Consider the following 13519-nt stretch of genomic DNA (forward strand, 5'->3'; position numbering starts at 1 on the left):
GTCCGATTGGATATAAAGTGATAAAATGAGCAAAGGGATGGGCAAAATGATGCACAAATATCCATGGGTTTGAAATTTGTTCCAAAATAGTTAGCTTTCCCCTTCTCCCTTCTTTTAACTGAAAGATGATTTATCCTGGTCAAAGAATTGACAAAACGAGTCCTGTCCCCACAAGAATTGTAGAGGAAACACGAATGAGAGTGTGAGATCTTAGTGAAAATCTGGTGAACTTTTAGCACCCTGACAGTGGATATTCAAGGCTTGGGGGGATTAAGGTCAGACTTTTGTATCAGGAAAGTCTCCTCTGCAGTTGGTGGCAATTTGTTCTCCAGTTGTCTGACTCAGCAGGTAATTCAAGACTGAAAGGACACAGCAACACACCACAGACGCACCAGTGGGGCTGCTGGGACCTTCTGAGAAAGGAACCACGTTAACTCTGCTGATAACCATGTACTAAAAAATTTCAACATGCAGACAATTCATATTAATGTCTATGAGGCTGCTTGCTTGCACTTTTTACCCAACTAGATACAATTTTCAGAATAATTTAAAGTTTAAAAAAAACAATGTGACTACCCAAGCTAGTTTGCACCAATGAGACAATCTGAAACAAAACAAATATTTTGAATGTTCCTATTACCCAATCATTTAAGTTACTTGGGTTCTGTTTGGCAGCAAGTCAAGGTTTGTTTTTTTTTTTTTTTTTTTTTTTTTTTTGCATAATGCTTGGTTTGGGGGCTTGCTTTTACAAAAGTTGTACTTTATAAAACGTGTGTGTGTTTTCATGTGAATCACAGGACCCATAGAAAGCTTCCTATGTTCATTCAGGGCAGGACGAGAAGGAGAGTTAATCTTTGGATATAAATAATATTATAATGGTTTGTTTCTCTGAAAATTGTATGGATCGTTCAAAAAAACGCTCATTTACTTATTCACTCAGGCATTTATTGATTACAGTGCATCAGGCTTTTATTGCAGGCATTTGACATCTGAGAGCTTACTGTCTGGTGGAGATGAACACAAACTATTTCACAGTTAATTGCAGTTGTGATAAGTGATGTAGGAGTGTATAACGAGGAAAGTAGATCTGTGCTGGGAGATCTGAGAAGGACTGTCTTAAGGAAGTGAGGAACTGCTTGTGGCCCAGGCATGACGGGAACTAACCGAGGAAGGAACAGGGAAGGGTGTGCAGACAGCATGCTCCTGGGGTCTGGGGAACCGAAAGCTACTGCTGCTGCTGGGGTATGGAGAGGGAGGGGGCACTGGTGGGGATGAGGTCAGAGAGGTGGGGAGGGCCATGCAAAGCACGCTAAGGGAGTTAAATGAGAAGTGACACCGTTTGACCCATATACAGAAGCAAGCAAGTTTCTCGTAATCTTTTGACTATGATTTAAGTGTGGCTTCGCTACAATGTCTGGGGATGGAATAAAACACTATTTCTAGTCTAGACTAAGAACTCCTCACTAGCAAACATCTGTGGTCATTCCCCAAATCTACTTTAAATTAAAATTAAATTAAATTAAATTAAATTTAATGAAAGACAGTTAAAGAAGCTAGTTGTAGACTTAATGGTAATTGGAGAAAAAAGGAATGCTTGTAATTAGAGTTGTAGTGGCTGGTTCTCCAAAGTTAAAAGCACTGCTCTGGAGAAAAAGAATATTTAACATAGACTCCTATTAATAAAGTGATATCAATGGCCTATAGTTATTTCTTGCTGTGGGTTATTGTCAAAATATACCCACTAAGCAAATCCTATGGGCCATATATTATACTGGGAGCTGAGGATAAAAAGTGACAGAAAGACTTGATTCTTCACTTAAGTGGCCTATTAACTAGTGACAGAAGTTGAATGTACACTTGAAAAGATAAAAGTTCAAGATTTTAGAAGAGAAATACTGCAGGAATTTGAAAAAATGGAAATTGCTGGAAGCTGCCACAACCTGGGAGCCCCTTAAGAGCTGGGGTTGGAACTAAGGAAACGAGAAGCTAGCCTGGTAGAGAGGCCTGGTGGGCATCTGGGCCCTTGGGGCAGGGTGAGCAGGACCCCCTCAGGTGGGCAGGATCCCCCTGCCAGGTCATCAGGAACAACTGAATGCTTGGCATTGGTAAGGGCAGACCCTACAGGAGTCAAGGATGACTCCAGATCTTGGACCTTGGGAGGTAGTAAAAGCTGGTGCTACTGACAAAAATAGAAGGGTCAGAGGCCAGCTAAATTGGGAAAGACAATGAGTTCAATTATAGGCAGGCTGTTTTTAGTAGCCCTGGATCAGCTATTGAGCAGACAACATGAGTCACATCACTGAAATGTGGGAGGGAAGTCCAGGCTCAGTCTGAGTGTTTTTTCAAGCATTAGTGAACTATACACAGACTAACATTAAATAGCTGCATATTTCCATTGGTCATTCACATGATGTCTGAGCACAGGACAATCACAGCAAGATATTAGCAGTGAAAATCTTCTCAAAGCCAGAGAGGATCTGGGTACCATTCTCAGGGGGGGTGACTGAGATGCTTGGAAATTGAATGACATCTCTAAAGGCTGTAGATGGACCAGCCTGAGCACCAGGGTCCCTGTGTAAGACAGGAATATGAACTTGCACTCCTGCCGCTTCAGACATGAACAAGCAGGACCGGTCTCAGTCAGAACCACAAAGCAGAAGCCGCTTCTAAGCCCCTTCTTCCTTGTTTCTTCCTGGTATTTAGTCCCACAAGGATACTCTACCCACTACCCATTCCACCCACCCTCATCAAAGCCTCATGCAGATAAAGTGTCACTGTTAGTACTCGACAACTTAAAGGAAATTTAAATCATCATGCCATCATGCCCACACTTGTAGAATGGGAAAGATTCTGCCTTTTTTTACATAGAAAATGTACATTAAAAAATTATGTTAGCTTATGCTTGAAACTTTTCAATAGCTTCTTAGTTACCGTCTGTGGTGAGTTCAGAATCTTTAATAGAATTTACAAGGGTGTGAATGATCTGTCAGACCAGCCTCCTCAGCTTCAACAGCATTGTTAAAAATGACCTACTCATGCTGGTCGGTCTTCAGGTCTCTGAAAGAGCCACACTCTCACCTTTCAGGAATGCCTTCATATTATCTGATCTTCACTTCACCAGATTAATTCTAATCATTTCTTCTTAATTTAGATGTCATTCCTTTGGGGAAAACTTTGTGATTCCCTAACCAACACTCAGGACCCCTTCACTTCCATATCATCTTTTAAAACTTTTATTGCAATATTGTTAATTTATTATATTGTATTAGTTTCAGGTGTACAGAATAGTAATTCAGTCAGCATATCCTAATTTTTTTAATGTATTTATTTTTATTGGAGGATAATTTCTTTACAGAAGTTTGCTGTTTTCTGTCAAACCTCAACATGAATCAGCCATAGGTATACATGTATCCCCTCCCTTTTCAACCACACTCTCATCTCCCTCCCCATCCCACCACTCTAGGTTGATACAGAGCCCCTGATTGAGTTCCCTGAGCCATAGAGTAAATTCCTATTGGCTATTTTACATATGGTAATATTAAGTTTCCATGTTACTCTTTCCATACACTTCACCCTCTCCTCCCCCTCCCCATGTCCATAAGTCTATTCTCTATGTCTGTTTCTCCATTGCTGCCCTGTAAATAAATTCTTCAGTACCATTTTTCTAGATTCTGTATATATGCATTAGTATATGATATTTATCTTTCTCTTTCTGACTTACTTCACTCTGTATAATAGGGTCTAGGTTCATCCACCTCATTAGAAGTGCCTCAAAGTTGTTCCTTTTATGGCTGAGTAATATTGTGTATATATACCACAACTTCTTTATCCATTCATCTGTTCATGGACATGTAGGCTGTTTCCATATTCTTCCTATTGTAAATAGTGCTGCAGTGAACTGTGGGATCCATGTGTCTTTTTCAATTTTGGTTTCCTCAGGGCATATGCCTAGGAGTGGGATTGATGGGTCATTTGGTGGTTTTATTCCTAGTTTTTTAAGGAATCTCCGTACTGTCTTCCATAGTGGCTGTAAATGTATATTTAAATTCCCATCAACTGCAAGAGTGTTCCCTTTTCTCCACACCCTCTCCAGCATGATATCTCATTGTAGTTTTGATTTGCATTTCTCTAATAATGAGTAATGTTGAGCAGCTTTTCATGTGTTTGTTAGCCATCTGTATGTCTTCTTTGGGGAAATGTCTGTTTAGGTCTTCTTCCCACTTTTTGATTGGGTTGTTTTTCTGGTATTCAGTTGTATGATCTGCTTGTAAATTTTGAAAATTAATCCTTTGTCAGTTGTTTCATTTGCTATTATTTTTTTCCCATTCTGAGGGTTGTCTTTCACCTTGCTTATAGTTTCCTTTGCTGTGAGAAAGCTTTTAACTTTAATCAGGTCCCACTTGTTTACTTTTGTTTTTATTTCTGTTACTCTAGGAGATGGGTCATAGAGGATCTTACTTTGATTTATGTCATCAAGTGTTCTGCCTTTGTTTTCCTCTAAGAGTTTTATAGTTTCTGGTCTTACATTTAGGTCTTTAATCCATTTTGAGTTTATCTTTGTGTATGGCATTAGGAAGTGTTCTAATTTCATTCTTTTACATGGAGCTGTCCAGTTTTCCCAGCACCATTTACTGAAGAGGCTATCTTTGTCCCATTGTATATTCTTGCCTCCTTTGTCAAAAATAAAGTACCCATAGGTGTATGGGTTTATTTCTGGGCTTTCTATCTTGTTCTATTGGTCTATATTTATGTTTTTGTTCCAGTACCATACTGTCTTGATGACTGTAGTTTCGTAGTATAATCTGAAGTCAGGGAAGGTTGATTCCTGAAGTTCCATTCTTCTTTCTCAAGACTGCTTGGCTATTCAGGGTCTTTTGTGTTACCATATGAATTGCGAAAAGTTTTGTTCTAGTTCTGTGAAAAATGTCATTGGTAATTTGATAGGGATCGCGTTGAATCTGTAGATTGTGTTTGGTAGTATAGTCATCTTCACAATACTGATTCTTCCTACCCAGGAACATGCAATGTCTCTCAGTCTGTTTATGTCATCTTTGATTTCTTTCACTACTGTCTTATAATTTTCTGTGTACAGTTCTTTTGTCTCCATAGGTAAGTTTATTCCTAGATATTTAATTCTTTTTGTTGCAATGGTGAATGGGATTGATTCCTTAATTTCTCTTTCTGATTTTTCATTGTTAGTGTATAGAAATGAAAGTGATATCTGTGTACTGATTTTATATCCTGCAACTTTTCTAAATTCACTTATTAGTTCTAATAATTTTCTGATACTATCTTTAGGGTTTCCTATGTAGAGTATCATGTCATCTGCAAACAGTGAGAGCTTTACTTCTTTTTTTCCAATCTGGATTCCTTTATTTCTTTTTCCTCTCTGATTTTTGTGTTTGGATATCCAGAAGTATGTTGAATAATAGTGGTGAAAGTGGACACCCTTGTCTTGTTCCTGATCTTAGGGGGAATGCTTTCAGTTTTTCACCATTGAGAATAATGTTTGCTGTAGGCTTATCATATATGGCCTTTACTATGTTGAAGTTGGTTCCTTCTATGCCCATTTTTTGAGGAGTTTTAATCATAGATGGGTGCTGAGCTTTGTCAAAGGCTTTTTCACCATCTGTTGGAATTTTTGTATGGTGTTTATCTTTTAATTTGTTAATACAGTATATCACATTGATTGACTTGATTATTGAAGAATCCTTGTATCCCTGGAATAAACCCAACTTGACCATGGTGTATGAGCTTTTTGATGTATTGATGAATTCTATTGGCTAAAATTTTGTTGAGGATTTTCACATCTATGTTCATCAGTGATATTGGCCTGTAGTTTTCTTTTCGTGTGTTATCTTTGATTTTGGTATCAGGGTGATGGATGCCTCATAGAATGAGTTTGGAAGTGTTCCTTCCTCTGCAATTTTTTGAAAGAGTTTTAGAAGGATAGACATTAGCTCTTCTCTAAATGTTTGATAGAATTCTCCTGTGAAGCCATCTGGTCCTGGGATTTTGTTTTTTGGGAGATTTTTTATCACAACTTCAATTTAAGTGATTTTATTTGGTTTGTTCATAATTTCTATTTCTTCCTGGTTCAGTCTTGGAAGATTGAACTTTTCTAAGAATCTGTCCATTTCTTCCAGGTTATCCATTTTATTGCCATATAGTTGTTCATAATAGTCTTATAATCCTTTGTATTTCTACATTGTCTATTGTATCCTCTCCTTTATCATTTCTAATTTTGTTGATTTGATTCTTCTCTCTTTTTTTCTTGATGAGTCTTGCCAAAGGTTTGTCAATTTTGTTTATCTTCTCAAATAACCAGCTTTTAGTTTTACTAATCTCTACTATTGTTTCTTTCATTTATTTTTCCCTTATTTCTGCGTGGATCTTTATGATTTCTTTCCTTCTGATAATTTAGGGGGCTTTTTTTCTTATTTTTCCAATTGTTTTAGGTGTAAAGTTAGATTTTCTATTCGACATTTTTCTTGTTCCTTGAGGTAGGATTGTATTGCTATAAACTTCCTTCTTAGAACTTCTTTTGCTGTATCCCATAGGTTTTGAGTTGTCATGTTTTCATTGTCATTTTTTTCTAGAAATTTTTTTAATTTCCCTTTTGATTTCTTCAGTAACCTGTTGGTTATTTAAAAATGTATTATTTAATCTCCATGTGTTTGTGTTTCTTACAGTTTTTCTTCTTGTAACTGATATCTAGTCTCATAGCGTTGTAGTCAGAGAAGATGCTTGATATGATTTCAATTTTCTTTAATTTACTGAGGTTTGATTTGTGACCCTAGATTTGATCTATCCTGGAGAATCTTCCATGTGCACTTGGGAAGAAGGTGTATTCTGCATTTAGATGGAATGTCCTGAAGATATCAATGAGACCCATCTTATCTAATGTATCATTTAAAACTTGTGTTTCCTTATTAATTTTCTGTTTTGATGATCTGCCCATTGGTGTGAGTGGGGTGTTAAAGTCTCCTATTATTATGTGCTACCATCAATTTCCCCTTTTATGTCTGTTAGTGTTTGTCTTATGTATTGAGGTGCTTCTTTGTTGGGTGCATTGTTATGTCTTCCTCTTGGACTGATCCCTTGTTTATTATGTAGTATCCTTCCTTATCTCTTGTAATCTTCATTTTAAGATCTATTTTGTCTAATATGAGAATTGTTACTCCAGCTTTCTTTTACTTCCCATTTGCATGAAATATATTTTTCCATCCTCTCACTTTCAGTCTGTATGTGTCTTTAGGTCTGAAGTAGACAGCATATATATATGTATATATATATAAATATGTATGTGTGTGTGTGTGTATATATATATATATATATATATATCTTGTTTTTGTATCCATTCAGCCAGTCTGTGTCTTTTGGTTGGAACATTTAATCCATTTACATTTAAAGTAAATATTGATATTCATGTTCCTATTGCCATTTTTTTTAAATTGTTTGGAGTTGATTTTGTAGATCTTTTTCTTCTCTTGTGTTTCTTCACTATATAAGTCCCTTTAACATTTATTGCGAAGCTTGTTTGGTGGTACTGAATTCTCTTTAACTTTTGCTTGTCTGAAAAGCTTTTTATTTCTCCATCATTTTTGAATGAAATTCTTGCTGGGCACAATAATCTTGGTTGTAGATTTTTCTCTTTCAATACTTAAATATATCCTGCCATTCCCTTCTGGCCTGCAGAATCTCTGCTGAAAGATCAGCTGTTAAACATATGGGGCTTCCCTTCTATGTTACTTGTTGCTTTTCCCTCGCTGCTTTTAATATTCTTTGTTTGTGTTTAGTCTTTGTTAGTTTGATTAGTATGTGTCTTGCTGTGTTTCTCCTTGGGTTTATCCTACATGGGACTGTGCCTCTTGGACTTGATTGACTATTTCCTTTTCCATATTGGGGAAATTTTCAACTATAGTCTCTTCAAAATTTTTCTCATAACCTTTCTTTTTCTCTTCTTCTTCTGGGACCCCTATAATTTGAATGTTGGTGCATTTGATATTGTCCCAGAGGTCTCTGAGATGATCATCAATTCTTTTCATTCTTTTTACTTTATTCTGCTCTTCAGAAGTTATTTCCACCATTCTATCTTCCAGCTCCCTGATTTGTTCTTCTGCTTCAGACACTCTGCTATTGATTCCTTCCAGAGTATTTTTAATTTCAGTAATTGTGTTATTTGTCTCTGTATGTTTATTCTTTAATTCTTATAGGTCTTTGTTAATTGATTCTTGCTTTTTCTCCATTTTTTTCAAGGTTTTTAATCTTTATTATCATTATTCTGAATTCTTTTTCAGGTAGTTTGCCTATTTCCTCTTCATTTATTTGGACTTCTGTGTTTCTAATTTGTTCCTTCATTTGTGTAGTATTTCTCTGCCTTTTCATTATTTTTTTTTAACTTATTGTGTTTGAGGTCTCCTTTTCCCAGGCTTCAGGGTTAAATGTTTTCTTCCTTTTGGTTTCTGCCCTCCTAAGGTTGGTCCAGTGGTTTGTGTAAGTTTCATATAGGGTGAGATTTGTCCTGAGTTTTTTTGTTTGTTTGTTTTTCCTCTGATGGGCAAGGCTGACTGAGGTGGTAATCTTGTCTGCTGATGACTGGGTTTGTATTTTTGTTTTGTTGTTTAGATGAGGTGTCCTGCACAGGGTTCTACTGGTGGTTGGGTGATGTCGAGTCTTGTATTCCAGTGGTTTCCTTTGTGTGAGTTCTCACTATTTGATACTCCCTAGGGTTAGTTCTCCGAAGAAGGCAATGGCATCCCACTCCAGTACTCTTGCCTGGAAAATCCCGTGGATGGAGGAACCTGGTGGGCTACAGTCCATGGGGTCACTAAGAGTCAGGCACGACTGAGCAACTTCACTTGCGCTTTTCACTTTCATGCATTGGAGAAGGAAATGGCAACCCACTCCAGTGTTCTCGCCTGGAGAATCCCAGGGATGGGGGAGCCTAGTGGTCTGCCATCTATGGGGTCACACAGAGTCGAACACGACTGAAGCGACTTAGCAGCAGCAGCAGCAGCAGGGTTAGTTCTCTGGTAGCCTAGGGTCTTGGAGTCTGTTCCTATTATAAAGATTCAAGACTTGATCTCTGGTCAGGAATGAAGATTCCACAAATGGTTTGTTATGGCATCAAGTGAGATTAAAACAAATACCCAAAAATGAGAAACCAAAGGGGAACCCCAGGCAAATGGCAGTTACAAAATCAGGCAAATAATAATTAAAACAATGGAATATACACATATACATATACACCCATAAGCAAAGTCAAAACAGTCCAACAAAGATACAGTACAGTCGATTGACCCAGTGAACAAAGGAAATCAAAAATTATGTTTACCAGTTAAGAATAAAACTAACTAAAGCACAAACTGGAAAACAAAACTAAAGCAAGGTGCCAAATGGGGAATAAAATGATGAAAACAAGACTAACAAATATGTTGAAAGGAAAGGAAAGAAAGAAAAGGAAGCAAGAACAGATATGCAAAGTTAAATAGAGGTAGATGAAGAAGATTCATATACATTAGAGATCAACTTCAAGGGGGAAAGAACAGTGGAAAAGGCAACCAAAGGAATAAATGTAGAAAAAATATAATAGGTTTAAAAAATTAAAAATTAAAATTGTAAAAAAGAGAAAAGAAAAAAAAAGGAAGAAGAAAGAAAGGAGAAAAAAATAAAAATAAAAGGAAAACTCCACACAACTGCAAAAGCCCAATTAGAGGCAGAGGTTTATAACAATAAAAAGTATGACAAATATACACACACACATATATATACACACACCTATAAGCAAAATCAAAACAGTCCAGCAAAAATAAAGTACAATAGATTGACCTGACAAACAAAGGAAACCAAAAATTATATCTACCAGTTAAGAACAATACTAACTAAAGCACAAACTGGAAAACAAAACTAAAGCAAGGTGTCAATTGGGGAATAAAGCAATGAAAATAAAACTAATAAATATGTTGAGAGGAAAGGAAAGAAAGAAAGAATAGGTATGCAAAGTTGAATAGAAGTAGATAAAGATGATTTATACACATTGAAGATTAGCTGCAAGGGGAACAGAATAGTAGGAAAAGCAAACAAAGGAATAAATGTAGAAAAATAATAATAGGTGTAAAAAATTAAAAAAAAAAGAGAAGAAAAACTCCACAGAACTGCAAAAGCCCAACATAGAGGCAGAGGTTTATGACAACAAAAAATGTGACTTAGTGAAAAAAAAGCTCAAAAATTTAATTAGATTTCATAATGCCAATAAAATAGACAACTACAACAGAGGGGGAAAAACAAACAAACAAATCCAAAAAAGTCTATAGGACAAGTGAAAACATAAGAATGATAAGTGTTTTTCCTGAGTCACTGCTGTCAGAGTCCTTTCCCTCTCTGGGAATCGCAGTCCACCTCACCTCCCTACGATGCCCTCCAACACTGTGCTGATCTCTGGACCTGCTGTGGGGGCAGCTCAGAATCTAATCTGGTCCTACTCCTGTGTGTTCTTGCCTCCAATGTCCACAGCTATCAGAACTAGTGTGTTTTCCTTTGTGGGAGCTCTCAAAGTCCTTTAATATATTCCGTAGACACAGAGTCTGCCTAGTTGATTGTGGAAATTTAATCTGCATCTTGTACAGCTGGTGGGAAGGTTTTGGGTCTTCTTCCTTAGCCACACTGCCCCTGAGTTTCAATTATGGTTTTATTTCCACCTCTGGATGGGGGTCATCCACTGGGGTTTGCTCCTGAGGCTGCCTTGGAGGATTTGGGTTTGCCCCTGTGAGGCCCAGGTGTGGAGGTGGTTCAGCTGCTTGGGTCGCAGTGGTTCTGGCAGCACCAGGTGCTCCGGGGAGTTGGTGGCTAGGGCAGCAGGAAATACAATGCTCTAGAAGGGTATAGCAATCAGTATTGGCCAATATGCTCCAGTATTCTTGCCTAGAGAACCACTCTGACAGAGAAGCCTGGCAGGCCACAGTCTACAGGGCCACAAAGAGTTGGACACGACCAAAGTGACCCTGCATGTATAGACACAAGATTTTTTTTTTTTTTTGCCTGTGGCAGCTCTGCCCCAGTGAGAGTTGAGTGTGAAGGTGGTGAAACTGCTTGGCTTGTGGAGACCCTGGTTGCACAAAGTGTGCAGGACATGGACATAACTCCTGCGCCCCAGTTATGGCCCTATCTGAGTCTTTTTTCAAGACTCTTGTAGCTGGAAATGAGAAGGCCTCTTTCACCAGTCTTTCTCTGTATTTCTGCCCCTTCGGGCACTTAGAGGGATCCCTTGCCTGGGGTCCTTCTCTGTTGTTGGTGCATCAAGCACATAGAGGAGGCCCCCTGGCTGGGTTCCTACTCTGTAGATCAGTATGTCAGGCACTTAAAGAGACACCCTGAGTGGTGTCCTACTCTGTAGTTCGGGTGCATCTTCTCTTAAAGGAGCACCCTGGGTGGGGTCCTACTCTGTAATTCAGTGCATCAGGTGTTTGATGGGCCAGCCTCTCTATTGTTCAGCTGCCAATGCTGGCTTGTGGGGAGAGAGAGGCTATGGTGATGGCTCCACCCCCTATGCATGACTCAGTAGTTTTGCCTTGCTTCCATGGCTGCCTGGCTTTCCTCCACAGACATTTTCCACCCCAGTCTCCTCCCTCACATCCCCTTGATTTGTCTCTCTGCAGTTAACAGCAGCCCTCACCCTGGGATTGCTCCACAATCCCTAAATTTCAGCCCCTAACTGCTGCGCCTTCCCAGGGAACCTGTATCCCTGTCTGGGGTATGTATGGCTGCAGCAAGAATTGTCTGATTTTCATTCCATTTAGGTTGCCACAGATCAACTGTTTCACTCCCAGCCTTAAATGTTTCTCCTCTGACTCAGACAGTTGCCCCAATGTGGGGATTGGGCCTCTGCTTCAGTTGCCCCACCCACTGAGGGCAGGTCCAGTCCTACTAACCCTCCTGTTTTTCCTTCCGAGTTCCTTTGTCCTACCAAGTTTTGCATGCTCCTATATATTCTTTTCCACTGGTCAGGTCCTCCCGTCCACTCTCAGCTGATGTTCTGCAAGCACTTCTGTGTCTGAAGGTGTGTTCCTGATGTATCTATGGAGAGAGATGGACTCCATGTCCACCTGCTCCTCCACCATCTTGTTCTCCCCGACCATAGCCTAATTTTTAATAATCTATGTGTTTTCATAGTTGATGATATCAGGTTTGTTTTCTGCAGTGTCCAAAGAGCTTGGCAGATAGCACATATTCAATATACAGTTTTTGACTGAACAGCTTCAGGGAAATAAATTTTTCAAAGGGAGTCCTTCTTCCTGTGTGAAATCATAGTAGTCAGTAGTGGGTTGCCTCACCTGTGGTAGAGCCCCAAATAGAGCATACTCTTCACCAGCTGTTAGTGGATATCAGTGTCAACCATGGGGCCTAGTCAAAGGCAGACCCTGCCCCCACCCCCAGGGTCTCTGATGCCTTCCTCTGGGGTTGGGCCATGACTGCACTTCTAATACATTCCCAAGTGATACTGTTGCTGCTCATCTAGGGACCATAATTCAAGAACCTCTGTTCGATGCTACAAATTCTCCCTAGTAAAGACAGAGTGTGGGAAGCATAATCAGAGTTTTCTATCATCCTCTGCTGAGCACTGACACAAAGCACAAAATCAGGTCACCTTCCTGATTTCACACTGTCATCCCAGTGTAGGGTGGGTCATCAAACTGAAACCGTAGGCTGACAAAGTCCCAGCTTTACCAGGAACTCAGCTGTCATCGTTTGACTCTTATTTCCCTTCAAATCCACTTCCCCATCCTAACTGCCCTTCTTGCCACAATCTTCCTGTTTTTGACAATATTTCCTTCTCATTGAGTATATCTGGTCCCAACCAAGTCCTGTCACTTCTTCTGGATGCTGCTTTGATCTGGGTCCTCTTCCCCATTACCACCCTACCCTTATGACTCTCTTCTACCTGTCTATTCTCCCTCTTCATCCACACTTTACCCCGTTTTGGTCTGGACTCATCTACCAGGTTAAAATTGGCCAAAACTAGTTAAAATGAACTTGATGTACTAGCCACAGAACTTGAAAATTCAGGTATACAGATGTCTCAGGAACTTCAGAGAGTCAGGCAATGTGGTTCCCTTGCTTCCATGCCTTCTCTCCGTGGTTCTTATTTTCTCTGACTGCAGTCAAGCTTCCTCCGTACAGCAGAGAGAATAAGCATTTTGGACAGAAACAGTGGCAGCCTTACATTTTACAGTGGCTTCACAGGAAAGGGAAATGTTCTCTTCAAGCAGTTTCATGAAATCCCAGAGAAGGAATAGAATTAGCCTTTCTTAGGTCACGTTTGTAGGCTAATCACTGTTAGCAGGTCACTATGCTTGGACTATGTCCTTGAGTGAGAAGGTTGGATTTTAAAATGTAGCTGCTGGCAACCCCTTCAGAAACTTATGAGTTGGGGAATGAATATTCTAACACCAGAAAGAATAGCACCAGTACCAAAAGAAGTGGGAAAAGAATTATGAGCAGGAAAAAGCAAAGAAACAAA

General features: G+C 39.1%; 1 protein-coding gene across 5 annotated transcripts in view; it reads left to right on the plus strand.

The window, feature by feature from the left end:
• The window catches only part of MARCHF1 (membrane associated ring-CH-type finger 1), a 610217-nt gene that overhangs the window by 478841 nt on the left and 117857 nt on the right, over window positions 1–13519 (plus strand). The window lies entirely within an intron of this gene.

The sequence above is a fragment of the Bos indicus genome, chromosome 6 (assembly GCF_029378745.1).
Source record: "Bos indicus isolate NIAB-ARS_2022 breed Sahiwal x Tharparkar chromosome 6, NIAB-ARS_B.indTharparkar_mat_pri_1.0, whole genome shotgun sequence".
NCBI lineage: Eukaryota > Metazoa > Chordata > Mammalia > Artiodactyla > Bovidae > Bos > Bos indicus.